We start from the raw sequence: 27156 nt of genomic DNA, 5'->3' as shown, positions 1-27156 counted from the left end.
GCAAAGAAGTAGGTACCTTTTCTTTCTTTTTCCTGTTTAGCCTCCGGTAACTACCGTTTAGATAATTCTTCAGAGGATGAATGAGGATGATATGTATGAGTGTAAATGAAGTGTAGTCTTGTACATTCTCAGTTCGACCATTCCTGAGATGTGTGGTTAATTGAAAACCCAACCACCAAAGAACACCGGTATCCACGATCTAGTATTCAAATCCGTGTAAAAATAACTGGTTTTACTAGGACTTGAACGCTGTAACTCTCGACTTCCAAATCAGCTGATTTGGGAAGATGCGTTAACCACTAGACCAACCCGGTGGGTTAAAGAAGTAGGTACCTATTATTGGTTTTTCGTACGTATAACTGATGTTATCTAGTACGTGCTGTGTTTCTGGTACGTTTTTACAACGCTGAAGAAACCTGAAACTAAAACCCATATTTTTAACAAGGACGACAATTTCAGACCTAATTCATTGGATCAGAAACACTGTACCATATCCCAACATAACCTATTTTCTTTTTCTTTTTTTATTTATTTATTTTTTTTTTTTCTGTTAAAGAGATGAAGGAATCCCATTTACGGGAGCCGAAGAAGTGTCGGACTCGCTAACAAGTTCCACAGGATGATATTAGGAGCTTATGTATTCCTGCGCACTACCGACTAAACCTCCACCCCTGGCTAACCCCTTCCTGGTACAGTTGGTGTGTATTTCATCAGGAAGCGGATAATATGCCCACATACATAATCAAGTATCACGCAGAAAGTCTCACACACACGAACAAGATCGCGTAAGACAGAAGCGACACACATGCAACACAACATAACGGCAATCACAAACTACACACGTCGCTACATATCACAAGTTATAGCACCCTTAACAACAACCACATTCGTCAAAACTTACTTCAGCATAAACAGGAACACACCAATCGCGTACCATGCATACACACAGAACCGCATCATAGATACATTCCTCAACAATATACACACACATAAACATTCAATGACATACAACATACTTACCACTTACCACAGACCACTATCGGATGCAAAAAAGGAGTGCCCCGGATGTTATCACGCCCAACATAACCTAAAAAAAAACAATATTTTTAATCATAACTTCGATACCAGTGACCATTTTTTTTTTTTATTTGTACCAAATTACTTGTCATAAGCTACATCGTCTCATTAAAAAAAAATGTTCAATCCTTGAAAATTTTACAAATATTTATGTATGAAATTATGTGTTGTTAATTAAAAAAATAATTTTCACAGTTTAATCCACAGATTATGATTTTTCAAATGAATTAAGAAATATTATCACGTAATTTTTGTTGTACTGAAATTTATAAAAGTACTACCCTAAATGGATTTTTGCACCTACCGAGCAAAGGAGTGGGCCGATTTTAATTTTATTTTCACCAAAATTCATTATTTTTTCGGGTTGTCAATTAATGTAATTAAATATTACCATTGTCATTGAAGATTTTTGAGCTGAGGTAGGTGTAGTGGAGAGCGTGGGTTCCACCCGTTTAAAAATAATTTTAAAAAGGTTGCCCCCGAGAATGATGTACATGCCTGCAAACAAAAATACGATAGGACTTATAGCTGTTGAATAATAAACGTGCTAACTTTTCAAATGATCATCCGGTGTATATTAGAATTAAAAAAGTTATCGTAATTTATTCAACCACGTTTACAGTTATGTTTAAAAACATAGTTACCTGACGAAATAAAATATTTGCTATGACCACGTTCTATCTTCTAACTTCTAACACAATAATAGTAAAAAGATATATAATTTATCAGAAATAGTCAATTTAATAAAAATAATTCTCTTTTAATCCGTATCATTCGGAGAGTGATAAATGAACATAACCTTGGGGGTGAGTTTATTTGTTTGTGTGGGAGTTCTCTTAGACTGATTTTAATTTTTGTCTAATTCTATTTTTTTTTCTGCTGAAATATATTATATGAACTCAACTTTATATGAATAAAAATTCCCTCCAACTTAAATTGACAGTCAATATGTTACCCTTTAAACAAATAATAAATTATTTTTTCAAAATAATTTTTTGCAAATTGTCTGGAAGTGCTAAGATATGTACAAAATTCTTAATCCATAAAAGAATAAAATTTTATCAAAATAATACATGCATTTTTGAAGAGTTTAATTTAATTTAATAAGTAGATAATAAGTCTCTAAATTAAAACACGTTTTCACATGTTTTGGTATGTTTGTGCTGAATATCTTTTGACTATATAAAAGCGGTTTTGACGAAATTTGGCACGGAGATATATCGGACAATTTGTTGGTAAAAGTTTGTGGTCAATATTTCCAGGGGATGGGAAGGTTTTTTGGGTCAATTTTCTCTGCATTTTGCAAACGTAACCCGACATTATCTTAAGCTCAGTACACGCTTACTTATCTTACCATATAAAAACAAGATTTTTCCCCAAATTCTCTTCCTTTCCAAAAAATAATAGAAAATAAACCATCTTTTTATTTTTTCATATTTTTTAACCGAATTTTATTTTATGCCTTCCTAATCATAGTATTACTGCAAGTGGCTCAAAAAGTATACTTTAGGAACAATATTGATGGGTGGAAGAGTCGATCAAAGTTTAAAAACATGAATTTTTTTAACTTTTTTAAATCTTTAATATAATATTAACAATAACATTTCATCATAATTCATCCCACCCCAAAAAATAAATCTTAGGCAACTTTTTATTGGTTATACAGACAGTGGAATTTTTATTTAGTTTCTTTCGTAGTAAACGTAGAAAAAAAAAATTCTTGAGAGATGATTTTGGTGGTGGGGGAGCAGAAAAATAAGTATCGGTTTTTAAAATTTTAATAAATTTTTTCTTGTACCATTATCTTTCTACAATATAATAATAAGTAACCGTTGTTAAAAAAGTATAACAATTTTATTATCAGCTTTTTTGTAACTGGATGCCTGAATTAGTAAGAAAATCGTGTAAACATACAGACGCGCGCGCATGCACACACACACACACACACACACACACACACACACACACACACACACATTTATAGAGTAAAATAATCTTTGTTGTTAAGTAAAACATAGATTAGGGAAGATTGCCAATTCTGTATTAATTTAATAACGGTCTATTGCATCAGCATTTGGATATATTGAAAATAAAGCAAATCTTTTCACTGTACTTTCTTTATTTTCCTTTTAAGGACAGAATATTAAAATAAACGTAATTCTAAACCATTAACTAGACTTAATTATTCAAACATAGTCAACAATAACTGGTTTATGAGACTGGTGTGTAATGAAATGTAAATCATTAAGAGATAGTTGCGACAATAACATTTACAATTAATTATAGATAAATTGTTTATACCTGTTAAACAGCTCAGTAAGAGTGTAAACTAAACTAATCCTGAAGTGAAACATTTTGGATTTAGGCAAAATCATCCAATGGAATAATAATTAAAATAAGTTTTTATATATAAGTTAGTTTATAAATGACAATTTTTGTTTTCTTCGTTAGTTTTAATCTGTTTTTATTCTAACTTTATAAAAATACAGATTACATACTTTTACCAAATAAATAATCGTCTGTTTATGTAAATTATTAACTTTGTATATCAGTACAGGATAGTGTAGTACAGTAAATTATCCAACAATTTTAATCTATCCGCAAACATATATAGTGCCAAAGATGTCATTGATCATTGACTATTAGAAAGGATGCAATCGTTACTGAAAGTATAAATAGAAGTTTAGTCATAACTATTTCACTTCGAATAATTGATGATAATACAGTGTTTATTTACGGTCTTTAAATAATTAGGCTGTATTCCGATCAAATATTAATCGTGTTAAAGATCAGATTTATTTTCTTTAAATATTACAACATTTTTAATTTGCTTTCATATAAGTGTTCTTAAAATTTATAAGAAATCAGTAGAAAAATATTTTTTCAGTTTTATTTTAATGAATCAATTAAAATAAATTATGTTTGCTGGAATTAAAAATTTTTTTTAGTGTTTTCGAATTAATAAACATATTTATAGTCTATTAGAAGAAAGGGTCAAAAATATTTTCTCTTATGCAGACAGACACGACTCAAATCAAATTAAATTTAAGTAAATTAAAAATTATTGAAGTTAAGAAAAACAACTTTTTTATTTATTTATTTTTTTTTTTTTGTATTATAATTCGTCTATTTATAATCGGTTCAAAGAAGGAGCCATAAGTAAATAGAATTACAATAAGCGCTTAATGAGGGGTTTCCAATGAATCCCCTCAATGAAACACCCATAAATAAGACATAGTTCAAATGTGATATAAATATAAGATAATATATAAATACATAAAACAATAGTACATTTGTTGGTTATAAATGCACTGGAACAGATACACTATATAAAAAGTACAAAATTTCGTAAACCCCAAACAAAAAATAAAAAAAATCGAATAATATTAAAGAAAAAAGGAAAAAGAAAACACAGCAGCAATATAATTTGCTTGTGAAAGTCATTTAGACCCTACATCAGCCATAGAGAAGATTCTCATCACTTAAGGAATGTCATTCCAACTCAGGAGTCACTCAGACTTCCCCATGTCCAGCAGGTAAAGGTGTGTCGCGCCGGACATATTCACTGTTTTCTAGAAGATTCAGAACTAGATGGTTCACATAATTACCTAGCCGTTGTTTGTGATATGAACCGAATTGCTTGATTTCCTCGCGGACAAAAGCAACCCCAGATAGTTATGAATTTCTTCGTTCCGTACAAACTACGGTGCCCGTATAATGATTTTCGACAGCTTATTCTGGAAGCGTTTATAACCTCAATGTTCTCTTTCTCGTCGTACCTCATACCATACGCCCAGTTGGGTTTCAGAATGATAATGTATGTTAAAATTTTATTGGATAGTGCCAAATGTAACCCACCAGGTTGGTCTAGTGGTTAACGCGTCTTCCCAAATCAGCTGATTTGGAAGTCGAGAGTTACAGCGTTCAAGTCCTAGTAAAGCTAGTTATTTTTACACGGATTTGAATACTAGATCGTGGATACCGGTGTTCTTTGGTGGTTGGGTTTTCAATTAACCACACATCTCAGGAATGGTCGAACTGAGAATGTACAAGACTACACTTCATTTACACTCATACATATCATTCTCATTCATCCTCTGAAGAATTATCTAAACGGTAGTTACCGGAGGCTAAACAGAAAAAAGAAAAGGATAGTGCCAACTGTGAATTCCTGCTTAGTAACCAATAAAGCTCCTTATACCTGATGTTTAACAGTTTTTTCTATTCTTTCACATGGTACTTCCATGTCAAGCAACGATCAAGGCGGAGCTCGAAGTACCGTACATGGTCAGGATGTGCAATGAAAACGCCGTGTAAGTTGACCGATGATAATCACTCCTTCTTAACGCAAACGTAACATGACTTGATTTATTGTGATTTACTTTTATTCTCCAATTTGCTAGCCACACGCCTATTAGGTTTAACGCCGATTGAAGCTTCCCCAAGGCCATACGAGAATCTTCATCAAACACCAGGATTGCTGTGTCTCAAGAAATGAGTTGATGGCTACATAGTCCGGAGCCGGAAGGTCCGCAGTAAAAATTGAGTACAGGACTAGTCTCAAAACAGAGCCCAGAAGAACCTCCGATCTAATGTCAAAGAATCCAGATACCTCGTCGTGCACCTGACTTAGGAAAAACGCCCATCGAAGTAGCTCCATAAGACTAAATAGAACGGCTAAGGAAGGTTGTGTTTTAGCTTATGTAGCAGTCCAGGCAACCAGATCTTTCAAATGCCGACTGAACATCCAAGAAGGTCTCCGATCATAACCTGTTTTCTTCCAGGCATTTGGTGATAACATTCAATCTATGCGCCTGTTCAACGGTAGATTGTACACTTTTGAAACCAAATTGATGATCCGAAATAACATTTCCTTGCTCTAGGTTCTTGTAAGAAACAGTTTCTCAAAAATAATAAACTGAAGCTATAAATTAAGTTCTGTAGCACAGATCGTAGTTTTTTATTGATATAATATTAATGAACTAATTTTTATCCGTGGATTTTTCATAGCGTTTAATATGTGAATAATATTAATAAATTTAAAAATAACAGATAAATAAATATATACAGAATACAAACATTTTCATTAAAAAAAAAATTACAATTAAGCTAAATAAAATTATTTTTAATGGTATCCAATTCAAAATTCCAGCAAAATTTAAAGAAAATCTAAATGGTTATTAATATTAGCAGATTATAATATCGCAAAATTGGTTTAATATTTAAAAATTAATGCTATTTGAATAATAGGACTAAATTACAGGATTGTTGATGTATTCGATTTCCCCTTTGAAAAATTTCAGAATTATTTTTAACTTAGACAATTTCGATGAAGGCAATTCATCGAAACCTATAAAATTATATTTCTATAATTTCAGGTTTCTATACCTTGGAAAATACCCTTTCTGCAACCGATAAAGAAGAAAGGAGATTAAAATTATATACAAGATTTTTTATATCCAATAATATTAAATTTATTTGTCTTATTGAGTGAAAATTATTGCATTAAACTTGTTGTTTGGTACTACAGCACTTTATTTGCATTCACAAATTATATTTAACTGATAAAAGCCCTATTATATGGTACAATGTTGTTCTCTTTATTTATGTCACTTTTATAAATCCTAATCAACATAATTTTACTGAAATCTTTTGATTGGCGGCAAGTTCACTAACATTAAGACAATATAACAGATGTGACTGGATATGAAATGATAAATGTATGAGTCATCATCATAATCAAAAGCCCACATTGCGTGCTGTCTAAATGACATCCACAGTACAGTAATTTAAAAGATTATAAAATAAAATAAAAAGTTAAAAAATTAATAATAATTCTGAAAATTGTTACCTTCTTTGATAATTAATGAAATTTTTTTTGTATGGATTTTATTGGCTCAGTTCTATTATGATGTTGCAAAAATTATGAGATACTTGAATATTTTACACGTTTCAATGTAGAGAAATAATTTTTATCGAGCCAACCACGTAAGATGATGGAGTTTTTGAAATTTAAACTATTAACCTTTTAAAACTAAAATTATTAACCCCAAAATATATATATATATATATTATTTTACATAAATTTAAAAAAAAGTTTATTTTAAAACGAAGGCTGAGGGAAGTTTTTAGTTTATTATAAATAAATTCACCATCCTGGCCCAATGAGGGAAGACACCCTCAGCCCCCCGTCCGTTCTAAGTCCTTATGGGCTTTACCGGTGGTCATCTTCGAAATCTCGGCTTTTGGCATATTCCAATCCGCTTCGGCCAGGATGCCACGAGTGACATTCCCATCGGTATACTAATGAATTAATAATTCTTAAACTAATAATAATAGATAACTAACTAATAATAGAAAATTCTTTAAGTTATGCTATTTAATTCGTTCTGTAATTGATTTATAGAAGAAATAGCCTAGAACAGAAAATAATACAAAGCACATTTAACCAATCTGAAAACAAAACCAAAGAACTATAGTATGTATTTTTAAATAAATTTATCGCAACAGTTTCAACAAATTTTCAATTTTTTTTTAAAATTATAAACTTTTAATTCAGTTCAAAATTATGTTTTTATATAAGGTTTTGCTATATTTTACTAATTTTGTATCACTTTAAGAAATAGATGTTTATACAAACCTAAGATTGAGATGTACACAATACAAACCTAAGATTGAGATGTACACAATACAAACCTGAACTTATTTAAAGGGAATTAAATAATTGATTGATGAATATTGTTCTACTATTTACACCGTCTATTGATGACCGTCTGATGTTGCTGCAGTTCTTAAAAACATCGACGGAAAATACCTTTCCAGAATATATTTTTAACAGTGTAATAATATGGAATATTATTGCTATATGTTATTTTCAACTCGTTTTAAAATAAAACTATACCGATTACATAATCGGAATACAATTTTTATTTATTTTAAAAAGAGTAGCAGAGTCTCAAACATATATTAAGTGAGACGAATAGAAAATAAAACTGTAGTTAATAAATTATTTTCTTTTCCTCGATAAAACATCTTTATGTTTCTGTTTTGTTCTTTATAAATGTTTATTAAACTGAATCGACAAACTCGTTTCCTTCTGAATAGAATTACTTTTTAAGGGTAGTTAGGTCGTGTGGCAGGTAAGGAAGGAAGCCTATCTTCGTATGTAAAGAATGCGTCAGTTTAACAACCCCGTGTCACTAAGTCAACAACGTAAAGCACAGAGCTGTGTGTTAAAACTCGATTTTGTCAATAAAGCTTCGTGAACTCCCGATGAAGTTTACTTCTAAAACTCATAAATTAAGGAGTTTATATTTACTTTTCGATATTGGTGTCCACTGCACCACCCATCAAAAATAGATTTGTCAGAGAGACCAATAAATATAGTTTTAACTCAAACAATATTTTATTGACCGACCGTCATAAGCGACTGACTACTATACCCCCTTCCACAACTCCATAACAGACGTTAACGTTCTATAAAGCAAACAAGCATTACTGTAAGCACTCTGTTTTTAATGTTTGTTTTTAAAATTCATATCTGAAAACTAAATTTTTCATCGTTTTATTATATTCAGTGTTAACTTTTAAAAGATTTTTATAATAGTAACTCGTTAAATATTCAATTTCTGATGTTTTTTTTTTTATAATATTATTCTTAAGGGAAAATAATTTAAAAAACGTTTTTATAAATGTTTTTTTTTTTTTTTTTTAAATTACATACAAGGGTTCGTTTGATTAGCCTTATTAATAGAAGCATAGACGACAATTTAGACAAATTTTATCATTCCATGAATAAATAAAGAATGTAAAATTCTTATTTAACATTCATTTTTTTATAATTTTACAGTATGATTAATGGTAAATAGTAATGATTAGCCAACCATTGGGAAAGATTTTTCACGACGGCCCAAAAAAGAGTATAGGGTATTTAGGATGTATGTAGGTATGTATGTTTGTTCCATCGTAACAGCTCAACGGCTGAACCGATTTAGAAATATGACCCCGCGTTGGAATCATTTCGTTACTGGGAGTGTCATAGTGTCATAGGCTATATATATATATATTTAAATTAAAAAAAATTATACGATATACAAAATTGTCATTCATTGTCTGCATTGTTTGTCAGCAGTGTGTCTTTTTTCTGGCAGTCGTGTTTTTTACTTTTTAATGTATATCTGTTGTGTTTAATATCTTAATGTCCTACATTCGCAAACCTTTTGGTGCATGCAATAGGTTGTTTTTGGCAAATATTATGGCATTTAGTATTGAAATATTATTAGAGGATCACATTATTTTCCCAAATTCCATAGCGTGCACAAATAGACGATATTCATAAGGCGGATAAATTACTATGATATTAAATCAAAGAAATCCGTGGGAAGACCATTAAGAATTTGTATACTTTTGAATGAATTGCAAAATATAATAGACTAAAAATTATTTAATTATTGATTCTTACTATTTAATAAACTGGAATTCCTAAGTGCACGATTCATCATAAATTATAATTAAAGTCGTGATATTAGGGGTAAAAAAAATATACTACAAAAAAAAAATAAATTAGTACAATATTATGTGTATATTTATTACATTAAATAACAATTTACTTATAACAAAAATTTTTTTCGTTCACCAGTTGCTCGGTAATTTGCGAGTAAATAAATGCACAAACGTTCCGACATATACACTCACAAATATACAATCACATACTCACAGAAAGAGAAGAAGAACGCCAATAGGGACAAGGATTTCATTAACAGCGGCAGGAACTCATCAGTATTCCTTGCCTGCCCAGGGATAATAATTATATCAGCTCATCTCCATGTTAATCCGAGCAAACTGCGATTACGAATTCCGTTCACGCGCCCGCCTCCGTGACACCGACAGAAATCTTGCACGATTTTAGCCCTTCGGGACCTTTCTTGCTTTAACTCAAACTAAAGGACCGTTTTAAATCGATGTTCCATTTGTCTTCAATTCATTTACTAAAAACATTGTGTTCTTTAAATATTTTGTGAAATATATATATATATATATATATATATATATATATATATAGTAAAATTTACTTTTAAATTTTGTAGGGATATGCAGATATTAAAAGGAATAATATATAATATATATATATTATAATAATAATAATAATATGCAGATATATAAAGGAATTTTCCTTTATTTAACAATAAATAGTTGTTAAATAATTATTTAACATAAACTTTCCTATTGTACTCTTTTAAGATAAATAAAATTAAAACTGCGCTTAAGTTTTAATGTAGTACGTTTACAAACAATTTATTGGTGCACCTTTTCTTTGAATAATATACATTTTTTATTTAATTATTTGTGGTTTTCAGTACCTGTTTAAAGTGAAGTTATTAATTTTATAATAAATGACGTAACATTAAATTAGCTGTTTTATTGCAATTCAGTGGGAGATGATTTTATTAATACTGTGCTTATTTAATCATTGTAATATAAGATTATTAAAGAAGTTTATTTGTCAAACTGACATGAACTTATAAAAAAGTTGTGTTTTAAAATTTACTCACATTTTAATTTTTTTTTTTTAAAAAGCACTTTATGTAAATTTTTAAATGGAGCTTAATTAGAAAAATTCTTTCTAATAATTAATTTTAAAACTTAACTATTTTAACCTTAGATTTTATTCGGAAGTTAACAGGATGAGGCCGGCAAATTAACTAATTTCACAGCTAATTATGACTACATAATAATGAAAGGTAGAATAATTTCTAACAAAATATTCAATAACATTTAATAAATATCCGTCAACAATGATGGATACCAATTAGAATGTAATCTATGATTCATTCGGAAATTTTATGTCTAATTTTTCTAATCGAAAATCTATTCAAACCTTTAATCATGACCTAGACAGCCTTGCTAACACTTGGAAAGACCAATGCTTTACCACTAGGCTGAAAGAAATAGTATTTTTTAAAAAAACATTAATAAAATATGGTAATTCTATTAATACTTTTCTTATCTTGACAAGAAATAGTATATAATCTACAACAATTTCATACTATAGCCTACATTTACATTTAGAGAAAACTAATTTAACAATATACTTTTCAAATGCATTTAATATTATATAACTAATTGTGTATCTGAGCAGTAAACTCAATTTTAATTTATTTAAAACTATTAGAAAAAATATTTTGTTTGATACGTAAGTAATAGTTAACGAAACTACCTTTAAAGGACATCTCCAAATAATGGGCCCCTCTAAAAAGCGTATACAATTCTTTGAAATAGAGAATTTCTGTATTTTTTTTTCTAATTTTTATGTATAATTAATTATATTTTTATGTAAACTATATAGCCTACGTATAATTAAAAAAATAATTACAGTCATAATAAATGAATAAAATTACTACAGAATTAATAGAAGAATTGTCTTACGGATGTAATTTTTCCAGTATAGATGCAAACTTTCTTGATCAGTTTAAATGTGTTGTATTTTATTACATATATAGAGTATACAATATTCCATGTAATATATAAATAAATATAGGTCTTGCAGTACGAAATATTAAGAAAAAGGAGTTTTATTTTGAAATAAAAAGGAAGTTAGTGAAGATTATGTACGTTATATAACTGTATATCTTATATCTGCATATGTACACTAGCCGAACCAGGACCTACGTCCCTGAACCCACGCTGTGTTCGTTATCCTCACGGTTGTGAAATAATAGCGCTGTGGATAACAATTAAAACCGGAAAAGTTCTCTTCCCTCCGAGATTTCCATCGTTCCTTGATGTAGAAGCTTTGATGTGCTCTTGTTGTAGATGAACATATTATCCCTGTTGGTTTCCCTTTCCATGACTCCAGAATACCTTGTATCTCGTGAAGCGGTCAAGGTAGAGACCTAAAAATCGGATACGTTATAAAATGCATAGTATAGAAAATGCATTAGTATAGACGTACAAACAATAGTATTTTTAAGTCGGAAAACGAAATAAAAAAGTATATTCGTTTGTTGCCCAGAAGAAAAATTCACAACTTCACCCCCAAAGGAGCTAGGACCTCAATCTTTGACTTAGAACTTTCCCTGGGAGAACGCGAATGTATCCTGAAAATTTGAAAGCAGTCGATCGGTTGGTTCTCGAGTGACGCTGTACCAAACGGAGAGAACCGTCCCAAATTTCGCATTTCTATATTAGATTATATCTTGTGTGTAGGTACACACACGATGTGATTACAGTATCGTATTATTTTATCATAATTTATCAATTAAATTTCATTTTTGTTTAGTAATAGAGGAAATATTTTTCCACGTCATTTGTTTAATGTTTAGCAGCGGATCGTGTTTATAGACTGGACTTAACAGTATGTAACCTAGTAGAGTTGATTCCCGGTAGGTTCAACAGATGTCACCCCTTTGAATAATTCATCACAAAGGGGATGTAGGGAGGAGTGTAGCGATGAGGGTGAATGTTGCAAGGAATTGAACAGACATGAGAAGGGCTAATGACTCGGCGTGTCCAATTGGACCATATTGAAACTGATTGACTCCCTTGTTGGTAGTTCACAGTTTCTCGCTACAAATAAGATGTTAATGTAAAGGTTACAGATGGCAGAGAGGAATGACAACGTATTCTGTACTGTTAATATAGCTTATAAAATATTGAGGGAGAAAAATTGAAAATATACGGGCGTAAAATTTTATGATGAATAATTTCAATGTCACTTTAGCTCAACATTTATAGGATATTTTCATTTGTGTGTGTATATACGTATATATAAATCCTACTTTATTTTTTAACTAATAAAAATTCTTTGAACATGATTTTTGTTGTTATTTCAGTAATTAATTATAACAAATAAATTTCTCTATGACTATTACTGTAACTAAGTTCTATTACTTTTTTTACAGGGAACTACACGTAATTACTATTTTTCGCGATTCAAATAATACTCAATTTTAATTACAGCTTTTGATCCGATTTTTTTTAATAATTCATAGACAAATAAAAAGAAATTGCATACTTGGCTTGGTTTCCCCAAAAAGCTGAGTTATACGTTATTAAAATAATGTAAGCTTTTTTTTAAAATGAGTAAGCAAAAAGTAGAAAACTGTTTGTTGGATTGTACAACTTCTCTTTCTCTTTTAGAGAAAGAGAAATTTATAAATTCACTAATAATGTTGTAAGAATTAATTAAAGATAATGAAACGGAAATTTTAATCATCCTTATTCTATTAACAAAAATTAAATAGAAAATTAATCAAGAATGAGCTGAAGTATAATAAGCGAATTTTCTATGAATTAGTGCTCTTTAATATGTTTTAAGAACATTAGTTTGAAAATTTTTTTTTTTTTTTCATACATGTATGGAGATATGAAAACCTAATTTTATCGTTGATCTTTTTGAAGATAAGTTGGTATCTTCTTAGACAGCTTATACTTCAATATAGTTTTTTGGTTCTTATAAAACTCCCAAATATGTATATCATCCACTTTTTAATATATAAAAATATGTTGTTCAGACCTTCCATGGTTCTTGTAGTATTCCTAACGCGATATATTGCCCATTTTGGAGACATCAGATTACACCATCCATCCAATTTTCCTTCTAACTACAACACTTTAAAGTTTCTATGTCCAATAAAATTACTCTCTGCCTTTCTCATGTTTACTTTACAGTAAGCCCCTGTGTTAATTAAGCCCAGTGAATTTGTTAATTGTTGGAAGGAATATTATTTGAATTTTTATGGACTTAGCGTGCTTGTATTATGTCTGATTCATTGAAGAGAATGAAAAACCATTCCCCATTTTTCTTTCAGAATATTCCTTATTTTTCTTAGTAAAATAGGAACGGGTACATTCAGTTCTGTACTTTTTTCAATTTTTAATAATTTATTTCTTTTTAATTTATTTTCTTTTTGGCATTTTTTTTTTTATTAGCTTGCGTAATTATTACACTTATTTACTTGTGGTTTCTAAAACTGCATTAACCGTAAATAAAAAAGTGCTATATTATTTCTTAGAAAATCAATTTCAACAAGCTGCTTTTTATAGTTATTACTGAAAAACTATTTTTTTTTATTTCTTTATCACAAAAAATATTAATTTATCTAAAACTACGTGTGAAATTCAGAAACATTTTTCTTGTATAAAAAAAAATAAATAATTAAGTTTAAAACAAGATATTATCTTGTAGAATATTCAATATGAATCTTTTTCTTTATCAAAGAAAATGTTGCAGTCCAACATTTTCGGTACCAGGTACAAAATGAGACTGAACAAGCAAATGAACTGGCTTGCAGTTTATCTCTGATTTACAGCGAGGTCGTTGGGAGCCTAAAATGACTACATATTTTATGAGAGGTTATCTCTAAAGACCGTTTCATTATAAAAAAAAATTATTCTGAAAACGTTATATATATTTTTTATTGCTCTTAAACTATATACCTTATGATGTTTCTCTATATAATCGCCAGATGAATTAAGACATATATCGTAGCGATACACCGGCTTCAATATACCCTCGTCGTATTCTTCTGCCGCCAGTCCATTTAGCCACTGATTAATATAGTATTTTTAAGTTCATCGTCACCGCGAATTGCTTACCACTCAAATATTCTTTCAATTTCCCAAAAAAATGGTAACCACAAGGAGCTAAGTCCAGATTATGTGATGGATGATCGTAATTTTCCCATCCAAATGTACACAGTAAATCACGTGTTGGACCCGCAACATGTGGGCGTGCATTATCGTGCAGCACCTTGACGGTCTGCCGCCCACGTCGCCGATTTTGAATGGCGCGCTTACTTACGTAGAGTTTCGCAGTAGGACTCTACATTTACAGTTGTTTCACGTGGCATCAAATCGATCAGCGTATGCCAAACTGATCCCAAAAGAGTGTGGCCATGAGTTTACGTCTAAATGGCTTTGGCTTGACCTTTGATGGTCTGGTTGATGACTGTGGATAACGCCATTCACTTGACTGCCGTTTTCTCTCTGGCGTGTAATACGAAATCCATGTATTATCGCCGATAACGATTGAATTAAGGAACTTATTACTTCTTTCTGTGTAGCGCATCAAAAATTCTAAAGCAGATCTGTTCGTATTTTTTGTGACGTTCCGTTAAGACGTGCGGTACCCAACGTGCACAAACATTTCTGAAGCCTAAATGGTCATGAACAATGAGACCGATAACAACTCTTGAAACATCAGGAAAGAGAAGGACAGGTCGGAAATCGTCGAGCGATGACCTTTTCTGATTTCGTCATCGACGCGTTTCAACATGTCCTCGGTGATTATCGAGCGCCTCCCCGAACGTTCTTCATCATGCACATTAATTATGTTATTTCTAGTCTTTCACACCATTTTCAGAAGTTTCTTTCATTCATTACATTATCTACACAGCAACCAATTACCTATGAATTTCAGCCAGCTTAACGTTTTGATGGTTTAAAAAACGTATGACACGTATTTCACAGTCGGCGGCAACATCGATTCTCCTATTCATTTTACAACGTAATACAACTTACAGACAACAATGCAGTGTGTACATTACTAGCGTGGCCATGAACGACACAGGTTTGCCAACTTTAAGGAGAGAAATTTTCCAGCGGTCTTTACTTTAGAGATATCCATCGTAGATTTGTAATTTTCCCAAAATTTTAGGTGAATCAGCTATCGTAGGGTGCTCTGCATCGTCAAAATTCTTCATTTCGTTTCGCCACTTACTTTTGTTGGTTCTTTGATTTGTTTCACTGTTTCTTTATTTGATTAGCTATTCTAATCAAATAAAGTATTAGTAATATTGATTGTTCAAAATTATAAAAATAATATTGATGAGTGTTAATTATTGTAATCAATAGTCTTATCAAAAATAAGACTATTTTTTGGTGTTTTCTTTGCTTTTTATGTTCTGAACTTTATCACTGTTCCTTGGACATATTTTTGAATGCACTTATTTATGTTTATAATATATTTAGTTATAATGTATACATATCCATACATATGACTAAACAATACAGTTCTTTGAGCGATTTCAATAAAAACCCCTCTCTGCATGTCATTTTTTGTTATTAAAATTTACTTATAGTTCTGGTAAATTGGAATCGATTGTAAATTAAACACGCAAAAAAAATAATAAATAAAAGAAAATGTCGACGATATCTTATTTGTATATCATGAGTCACCTTAAAGTAGCCTAAGTTTATATTAAGCTTTACATAAAATTTTACCAATTTTAAAAAAGCCAATAATTGAAAAATCTGACAACAAAGTTGTAATACTTTCCTGACATTGGTTATTTATTCTTATATATTACAAAAATAACTCTCTCTTTTTTTCCTGTTTAGCCTCCGGTAACTACCGTTTAGATAATTCTTCAGAGGATGAATGAAGATGATATGTATGAGTGTAAATGAAGTGTAGTCTTGTACAATCTCAGTTCGACCATTCCTGAGATGTGTGGTTAATTGAACCCCAACCACCAAAGAACACCGGTATCCACGATCTAGTCTTCAAATCCGTGTAAAAATAACTGGCTTTACTAGGACTTGAACGCTGTAACTCTCGACTTCCAAATCAGCTGATTTGGGAAGACGCGTTAACCACTAGACCAACCCGGTGGGTTAGAAAAATAACTACACATACAAAACGTTACCAGAGATTGCTTTTGTAATGGGGATAATTTATGATGAAGTTTTATTGTAAAATAATCATTATACGTTCAAATGAACAAAAATATATATTTTAAAAATTCAAAAAATTAGCATTTTTTCCAGCTACTCCACCTCTAAAATTACCTTACAAGAATTTTTTTTTGATTTGTCTACCTTATTATATTAAATGGAAAAACTAAAAAAATTTCCACTAAAACATATACAACCTATAAACATTTACCTAAGGTATCTTATCTAGAAGTGGGAGGTAAATTATAATGAAATTTTGTTGTAATAATATTACCAAAAGTTTATTATTTAAACTTTTAATATTATTCACAAACTAAATAAAGTCAAAAAATATGTTAAATATTCAAAAAATCGATATTTTTAAACTTTGATCTGCTCCCCTACCTCTAATATTGGTCCCAAAATATTTTTTTGGGTCGCTTGCACTACTACTATGCCTAGAAAGAGATAGAAAAATTTAATTAAAAAATATGCAATAAACAAAAAGATAGCTTTTTCGAATTTTTGAGAAAGCGAGGAATTTTAGAGCAAAATTAAAAAAAAAAATTGTAACATAAGCATGTATGTTTGTACTGAGTTTAGTATAAAATGGCTTTTGTGGGGTTAAGTTAGAGTTATAATTTTCATAAAAGTTGCTTCCCAAAATCTCCACATTCCCTGGAGATATTGACCCCAAAATTTGACCAACAAATTGTTCCATATTCACGAATTTCTGTAAAAAATTTCATCAAAACCGATTATCTAGTAAAAAGCTTCTAACACACCAACGCACGTACATATAAACTTACGAACATTATCCCCAACTTGTTTTTTTTTTATTTTTGGGGTCCATGGGTCATGAAACATCGAGAAATGAAAAATTTATACCCCATTTTTTTACTGATTCTTTTTGACCTGATTGTAATTTAAAACAACTGAAGGGCAAATAATAAAATAAATATTTTTTTATAGACTTATACAAATCATCAACTTCCAAGTTTATTACTGGATATCCATAATCAACTTCCCAAGTTTATTATTGGATATCCAATAATTGAGCCATTCAAATTAAATCTTTTTACAATTAATCTATTCTAAATAATAACAAATTTGTGTCATTGAATAAAAAATAGTCGTGATTAAATAACTCATTACATAATAAACTGTTATATTTTCATTTTTTTCTATTTGTACCTGTACGTTTGATAGCTAACATAAATAAATATTATACTAGCGTTTGCTTAATACTAATTTATTATAGTAAAATCATGCAATTTAAATATTTGTTAAATACTTTCATAACGGTTTTTTTTCTTCTATTTACATTTATGTAATCTGACTTGTTGGAGAAAACTCTATTATTTGTTTACAATGAAATTACAATTATCTATTTTTAAACTAAAATATGGCTAACTGACAAGCAATCTAATCAATCACAAACAAAATTAAATATTTATTTAAATAATAAGTTAAACAAATCAAGTCACATGTCATTTATAGAAAAAATCTCTAGTTGGAATAATCTCAGTGTGAAATTAGTATATCTTAAAAATATAGTATAAATTATTGTGATTTGTAAATTAAAGAAAAAGTGTAAAAATATAAAAAACTCATCTAAAATTACTACATTATTACATTACTACAATTATTATTTATTATAATTAGAAAAAAGGGGAGCCTACGGCCCGCCACGAAAATGTCACATGGTTTATATTTCATACATTTTTTTTTTTTTTTCACCATCTGTAACTAAACAAGATTCATGAATTTAGCGTACTAACAACAAAAGCTTTTACAACGAAAAGCTTCCTCAAAAATCCTCAACATTTTTAGCTGTTTCTTGAGTTGTGATTTTTTAACACAGCTCTAACCCCAATGTTTTCCTTTCTTATCCCTAAAACACAAATATAATTTTAGATAAATCGTTCGTATAAAGAAGTATAAAACGTTCGAATGAATGTATCGTTCGAAAATTATAATTCTTTCGAACGAATGAATCATCGTTAGTGCCCTGCGCGCATCTTTCCCGCGCACCACCACGTACTCCGCTCTGCGCTGAATTAGATTACAGTAAGTTGTGGTTGACGAGTAAAACTTTTCAGACTAAGATCTGAATCCTAGTCTTTCGGTATATCAAACAAGCATCACAGGCTATAGCCTGTGCTGTAGAGATGGTTTAAATAATTATTTATCAGAAGGAATTTAAATTTATTTAAATACAGTTAACTCCAATCCCTAATATAAGTTATAAAAAAAATTACAAAATTACATTAAACAATTCTCAGTTCTATTATTTTTAGGGAAAATTAAAAAAAAAATTGTAATAGGGGACTTTTTATCAAGAGCATCAACGGCTATAGTCATTAGTATGGTGGAAATTCTAGCGTATGAGAAGATGGCATGCCTGATCGGATTCGTACCCGGAACCTCCGTACGAAATCCAAAGACGCTACCTGTTTAATTATCTTGAATAAAGATCAGTGATAACTACAACTGATTAGCAAACTGTAAGAATTGTAAGAGATATTTCATATTATTTCGATTACAAACTTTTTGGGTCTATGTCGTGTTATAGATAATATTTTTGTTACTAAACCACAAAATGTATTAGATTAATGCTTAAATTAAATGGACTAAAATTATTTTATCATTTAGACATTTTTCTTTTCTTTTTTTTTTTTTTTGTTTAACCTCCGGATCCGCAGTCAAGTAATTCTTTCCGCAGAGGATGAGATGAGTGTTTTGTAGCGTGTATGAAAAATTCCATGTCTGACCGGGATTCGAACCCAGGATCTCCGGGTGAAAGGCCGAGACGCTACCACTCGCGCCACGGAGGTCGGCTATCATTTCGACTTGATGAAATATAACTTTGAAAATCTTTTACTATCATGTTAATTACTTGTTGCAAAGGTTCTTCAGCCTATGCCGTTTAAATATCTTGACGTCTAGAGAGTAGTTATCATTTCAACAGCAAGCCCTCAAATGAAGAGGAATTATCTAAGGGAACCGTATCATGTACAACATTCAATATGCTCATAATATTCGAGTCGAACGTTCTTCAGTAACAAGTAATATCATTGTCATGAAAGCAGTACAGGCTATCAACAAGGATTTGGTTTATTTTCAAGCTATTAAAATAATTTATTCATGAAATATAAGTGTTATACTCTATTATACATCTACTAAAGTAGTGTAAAGTAGTATGTGTATATATACATATATACATACTACTATTCATACTATTTCATGTTATTGCTACTCTTATTTGATGCATTTATTTAACACAATAACAATAGATCTATGATTCATGTAAATTATTAATTTTAGAAACTGTAAATTAAATCTTCTAAAAATAACCGAAATATAACAAAAAAATTTTACGTTAACAAACCCATTATTATTAATGATCTTTCAGCTTTTAAACACTTTTACAACAAAAACTTTTTATGACTTGCTCGTATTTTACTTATTATTCACTTTAAAGAGTTTTAATTAGGAATAGTAAGAGGGTAAAACTTGTGACTAAACCCATAAAAATTAATTTTCCAGATTTATTTTTAAGTTTAATTTTATTAAAATTATAAAGCCACAATATTAGGTAATGATAAATGACGGTTTAAAAAAAAATTTCAAATCTAAACTAAAAATAAACTTAATGTACCAACTACGTACTCGCTGCAGTATCTTCTGGTTAAGGAAGATTGAAAGTTTCCTTGGGTAATTTTACTAATATCTTGAACAAATATTAATAAAACACTTTACTTCAGCGTGGATAATTCCGCCAAGGAAAGTAATTTTATTATTATTTTTAACAGTTCTGTATAATCGTGAGAAACAATAGTTTCAGTTAGAATTACATAAATTTATGTGTAAACTTTTTGTAGTAATTAACCTATCTTGTTAAACGTCTTGAAATAATGAAAGGGTGTTGAATGTGGAATTCTAAAAACTTTACTCGTCTGTTTTTTAATTTAAATAACTTTAAAAAATGGATATCCTGTTTTTCTACTATTATTTTAATACAAAGATAATTAAAATTAATGTGTATAAAATTTGTTTTCTTATTTATAAGATTTTTTACATAATGTATTAACAAAGGTTTTCAAACTTTTCACTATTATAAAATATTAATTTAAGTTTTTAACATTTTCTTAATGAATGAGAAGGTATAAATTAGTAAAACCTTATAATTGGAAAATTTATCTCCATAAATTTTCTTAACAAGTAACTATCTTGTTCAAATCGCTTAATTTACTCTCATTTGAGGTATGTAATCAAATTTCATTTGATTCAAAATAAATTTGACAATATCGTATGAATCATCCTTGGTAATATACTTCATAATACCATACTAACATACTTAGAAAATTTTTAAAGCCTTTTTTTATAAATAAAAATAAGTAAATAAATAATGTACTGAAGTAAACTATATCACACAGTTATTGAAATAAAGTACCGAACATAAAACCCCTAAGTATCATAAGACACATTCTACATCATACAAGACTACATAATACGAGTATCTTTACTCTGTTGGAAATTAATGCACACTTCTTGTGTGCATTATGCATCACTTATTGCATTTATTTGTTTAATAAATTAGTAAATTCACAAAAATTTATTTTTCATAAGAATATATTTTTTTTAAATCTGATCTGGACACCACATAACTTCCTTGTAGGCCTATTAAATTACATATATACATTTATTTTTTAAATGAAAAGTACAAAAAAATTTATTTCATTACTAACTTCTGATATTTTATCTTCTTTTTATTGGTATTATTGAATTATTATTTAATGTAAATTTTTTTTACAATCAGAGGTTAATAATTATTAATAAATCAATATATTTAAAATAAAAAAAGAGTTAAAAAAGGAGATGATATCAGATTCGAACCGAAGTTCTTTCCCCTTGTAAGATCCAAATATTTCATTAATTAAACTTTTATTTGGCTGTAACACTGAAACCAATGAAAAAAGTACCCCTTATGATATATTGTTGAAAAGCTCTCACTGAGGGCTTAATACTACAGTTAAAAAACACTCAAAATCCAATTATTTTTTATTTTGGGCTTTTTTTGGACGCTTTTGATCTGGTCAATTGCAATCAAAAGGAGAGGTGCATAACTAGATATTACAACAGTCCTAAATCCAAAATTTCAACTTTTTACGGCTAATCGTTTTTGTATGCGAGATACAAGGCACATACGTACGTACGAACGTACAGACGTCACGCCGAAACTAGTCAAAATGGATTCAGTGATGGTTACGATGGGTATTTCCAATGAAATCTGAAATCCGAAATTTTTCGTAATTACAATACTTCTCTTACTTCGTACAAGGAAGTAAAAATAGCTAAAAATATTCTTTTAAATATTAGAAAATTAGATATATAAATCTAATATCTCACGATTAACTATTCTGCTGCTATTACAATCTGTTGATAAATAAAAATAAATAGACTTTAATTTTATTACTGTGGATAAGCTTAAATTTTATGCTCCATGGAAATGCTAGGAAAGTTCAACAAAATCATTGCCAGCTTTAGTTCTAGTTGAAATATAAATCTATCATTCTTTTTTAAAATCTGTAGAAAATAATGTAATTCATTTAATAATATATATAAAATTAAAAAAAATTCTTAATTAAAGATTTAAATCAATTCAAAACTTGTTAAAAACTTAAATACTAACGTTTTAAGAGATCATATTATGGGTTAAGTGTATAAAGAGATGGGAAAAAATTATTAAATTTATCAATACTCCTTAGCTCTTTCTTATTGTTTTGATAGTTGAGTTAAATTAAGCTGATTATAGATTGATTATTGAAGAATTGTTAATTCGAAAGAAAGTCTGCGGAATTTAGGTTAGCCCCTCACCAATACTTTCATTATCTATTACACAGACCGTAGTTATTACTTAACTAGTTGAGTAATTTTATAGGCAAAATACACTTTCTCTTAAAAAAAAATGTGTATATATATATATATATATAGGTTTACCCGTATACTCCTAGTACATCATTTTTACTGACATTAAAAACTGACTTTTGCTCCCTTTCATTGACCTACACAATCATATTACAGATTTCTACATTCTTTTCAACTAATATTTTAGTTTTAAAAAAAATGACAATGTATATACTCGTGTGTATATATATATATATATATATATATATATATATCAGTTATAAAAATATTAATTTTTTGTAACAGCACGCCATTTAAAGATATCCGATTTTGATAATTAAAATTTGCTTACAAAGGTCCTATGATTTTTCCTCTAAATATTTTGCTGTTTTTCTGTACTCCATAATTCAAATTATTACTTCCTATTATTAAGAATGGGATATTTTATATACAAGAAGAAAAATAAAATAGTTAGTACTCTTTGTAAATTACGAAATTATTACCTTAATAAGAATATCATAGTTGTTGGAAAAATAACGAATAATGTATATAGAAATTTTATTGCAAAATAATTATTGTAATAAAATTACGTAAAAGTAACACTAAATAAAAATAGTCTTCATATAAAAATAAAAAAAAACATTAACAATTTTAATTAATTATTTTCAACCAGCTGAAAAATCAGCGATATTTGTTACACACTCTATTGAATTAAAAGATCTGAAAAGATTTTTAGAATCCAATTTTTCTAAAAGCCTTTTTTTTAGTTTTTACTTCTTTATCTAATACGGTTCTTTATATAGTAAACTACTGTTAATGTGAGAAATAAAAATGTGTCTATTACAACTATGAACAATTCATAACATGAAAAAGCCTATATTCTCATTTCTGTTCCAGAATAACTATTTATATGGTTTTAAATATCATTAAAAATATGTAATTTTTATAAGTAAATTGTGAGAGTTTAGAATTGCTTATAATTTAGTTGGGTGTCAAGTCATTTTGTTAACTAAGGAAAATCAAAATTTTTTCATAGTCATAATACAGTTACTTCCTTTTCTCTTTCACGTGGTAGTTAACATCAAGTATACGAGACTTTATTGGTTGTTAGATAAGAACTTGCTCCTGTCGTTGTCCAATAAAGGTTTTAAAATCACCTTGATGAGCAAGGTATTGGACAACCGGTTTGAAAAAATTGCATTCAGCTATGAAGCACGAAGTGCAAAAGTAAATTTGAGATTATACAGTGTTTTCAGAACAAGTTGGTGAGACCCAGTGCACCATGGTTTGCTCGGAATGAGGAAATTCACGACTATCTTGGATTGTTCGTGACAAGATCAAATTGTTCGGTTTAAGTTAAATACAGCGATTGAGTCATGTGAACTTTCTAGCGGTTAATCTCCTGGACAGTAGTGAAGATGTCCGGCGAATGAAACGGCAACATGTGCTGGACTTGGGATATCTGAATGACACTTGAATTGGTTCGATATTAGACATGTGGTAAACGTCTTTACTAATCCTTAGTGAGAAGCCTAGCTCTTCTATTTCTTTCCATGAACTTTTATGCTATTATTTTGTTTATATATTCTTTAATAATGTCTTGAATTCTTTTTTGGTTTGTTTTTTCTCTAGACTATTGTGATCTCTTGAATCTTTCTGATCCCAATTAATACAAGTGGATTTATTTATACAGACTTTTATGCATATATAGTTTATTATACAATTTTTCTTGTCTTTTTAAAGAGACCTTTAAAATGATTTATCGCACAAAGGGTGTTACGATTTAAAATATTTGAGTTACAATCCCTGAGCCATCCCCCCCCCCCCCCACCACAGAAGGGGTTGAAATTCTATTTTTCGTTAAAGGTGAAGTAATTCACCGATACCTTATCCTGAAAGGTACAGTATTCTATCTGGAACGGTTTTAAAGTTATTGAGATGTTTCAACTTTTGACCCAATAATTACTTACATTTCATTGAGGGTGTTTGCTGGAACCTTTCTTTACGTGCTTTTTCTAATACAGTTTATTTGTGATTCCGTAATCGGTTCCGATTGTAAATGGACGATTTATGGGACAAAAACAATTTGGTTATGAAATAGTGTCTCTTATTCAGTCGAGAAAAGCCTAGCCTTTTTAGGAATGTATTTAGTGATTTAGTACATAACTAATAAAATAACAACCAGTAGTAAGTAACTAATAAAATAAATATTAGTTTTTAAATAACTAGTAAGTATTCTTCGATCAGCAGATGTGGAGAAGTAATAATTTAAATAATATTAATAAATATAAAAATTTGTTTTTGTTTTTCACCAAAGGTGTAAAACAATAAGAAGCGAAAAGAAAATAAGATGTGTTTACGTTATCCGATAATGCTCAGCCTTTATACATTTAATGAGTAGAAATAATTAATATATATTCATTAATATTAAATCGCTCATTTATTTGCGATACTTACGGAATTACATTCAAAAGTTTTCTAATTGGAATTGTAATAAACGAAAATATCAATTACCGGTATACATGTTTATATAGTCAGTTTTATTATTTCAGTAAAACGATGGAAATTATTGTTTTCAATTATAGATGAGAGAGTAACGTTTTGTAATGGAAGAGGGGTTTTATTTGAAATCCAGTCAAATTTTTAAAATGATCATCGTGTTTGGAATTAATAGGAAACAAGGTGAAAATGAGTTTCTGCCTGTAAATGGATCGTTGCAGAAATAATTGAGCTGTGCTTGCACAACATCGCATGTTCAGCGCCGGAGGTGAAATAAAACCCATTTAATGTTTGATTTGCAATGTTTATTTTTCGACTGGTTTTTTGTCTCTTTGCCGAGCGACAAAGCGGGAACACGATTAAACCCGTGCATACTAATGACTGCTGGTGATAACAAACTAGCAATGAATCACAAACAAAGCGGCCCAATCCTGGGAATCTCGCGGTGTATGAAAATAATCAACAGATCGGTTTTAACATAGCGAAATAATGAAACTTCAATCCACACCTCTCCCTTTTAACGTGAATAATGGAAAAACCAATCACACCGACGCTTTGAACTCTTGTAATAAGCCCCTAAATGCGGCCTGATGAGTTTCTTTGTTATTTCAATAACACATTTATCCTCATTGTTCATTTATCGGTTTTTCATATTTCTCATTTATTGTTTACATGAATTTTTGAATTCTCTTATTTACAATTGAATATCCAAATGCTTCTGACTTTGAGCTGTTCCATTCGTGTTTGTTTTTAAAAAAATAATAATATTTCCAGCGATATAAAATTAAATTATTATAATAAACATTAATAAATTAAACTATATTTATCATATTAAAACAAGCGAATCCTATAAATTAGAAAACTAATCTCTGAATTTCCCACATCATTTCAATAATCTCATGATAATTTACGAACGATAAATTTTGATACACCAAATAATGTTAAATGTATACGTTTGATACCCATCAGTTGTAAAATCATTGTATAAATTAGATAATAAGATGTAATTAAAATACGATCCCTTTTATTTATTTATTTTTTTTTTTGATCGGGCGAAGCTAAACTTCACTTGTTAGTTTATACTTTTTAAAAATTTATAGCCAAATCCTTTTATGGTTAAAAATTTTTAACCAATTTTTACGAAAAATAAATTTGAATTTGGTTCCTTTAAATTAGGCGAAAGAAAGTAAATGTAACTTTTATCATAAAATTTTCCGTTTTAAAACGGCTATTGCTTACGTGTAAAGTGAAGTAAAGCTGAGATTAGAAGAAAGTTAACATTGACTGAACACGTAGACTTCCATTCTTGATGTGAGATTTCCTGATCTCGCCCATAATTTCAAATCTGTCAGAGGCTACGAGTAAGATACTTTACTCTTTTATGTTTTACTCTATCGTTTTATTCAATCGTAATGTTTGCTTGTAAGATTGTTCTACTATCTTACAGCACTGTATCTTTCTCATTGCATAATTAAATGCTTAATCTTAGACCGGTTTTCGATCAATTTATTACTTAAGAAAATTAATTTTTTTATTAAAAAATTAACACGGAAATATAATACATACATACATACTTTTCGACAGTTATCAGATTTCCCTGGAAAGAAAAAAATTGCTAATATAATAAGATTATTTTTTGTCATTGGTTAAACTTTTCACAATCAATTACGATCGATGGTTCTGTTTTAAAACTGTTCCCAGAACTATTAGTTTACACACTATATATATATATATATATATATATATATATATATATATATATATATATATACAGCATTAGTTAAATCAATGCGATAGATCGGTTTATTTTTTTCTTAAAAACTTCAATTTTAAATTAAACGACTTCTAATCGGTGAAATCAAGAATGTGATCTTATCGATAAATCATTTATTTTTAAGAAACAAAAACAGTTTATACGTAACCAAGCGGTTGATTACACATAAATATATTGATTTAGTTATGAATCTCTAAGTTGTTTAATACATTCTTCTAAATGAGTTGACCAATTACAAAAGT

The 27156-nt window shown here is 29.3% G+C and overlaps 1 protein-coding gene across 1 annotated transcript in view; it reads left to right on the top strand.

Annotated features, from left to right (window-relative positions):
- Nucleotides 1-27156, top strand: part of sens-2 (zinc finger transcription factor senseless-2) — a 211319-nt gene that overhangs the window by 77415 nt on the left and 106748 nt on the right. The gene's annotated exons all lie outside the window — the stretch shown is intronic.

Source organism: Lycorma delicatula, chromosome 2 (assembly GCF_047948215.1).
Source record: "Lycorma delicatula isolate Av1 chromosome 2, ASM4794821v1, whole genome shotgun sequence".
NCBI classification, from domain to species: Eukaryota; Metazoa; Arthropoda; class Insecta; order Hemiptera; family Fulgoridae; genus Lycorma; species Lycorma delicatula.
The sequence above is the reverse complement of the archived record's forward strand: the minus strand, read 5'-3'. Positions and strand labels throughout refer to the sequence as shown.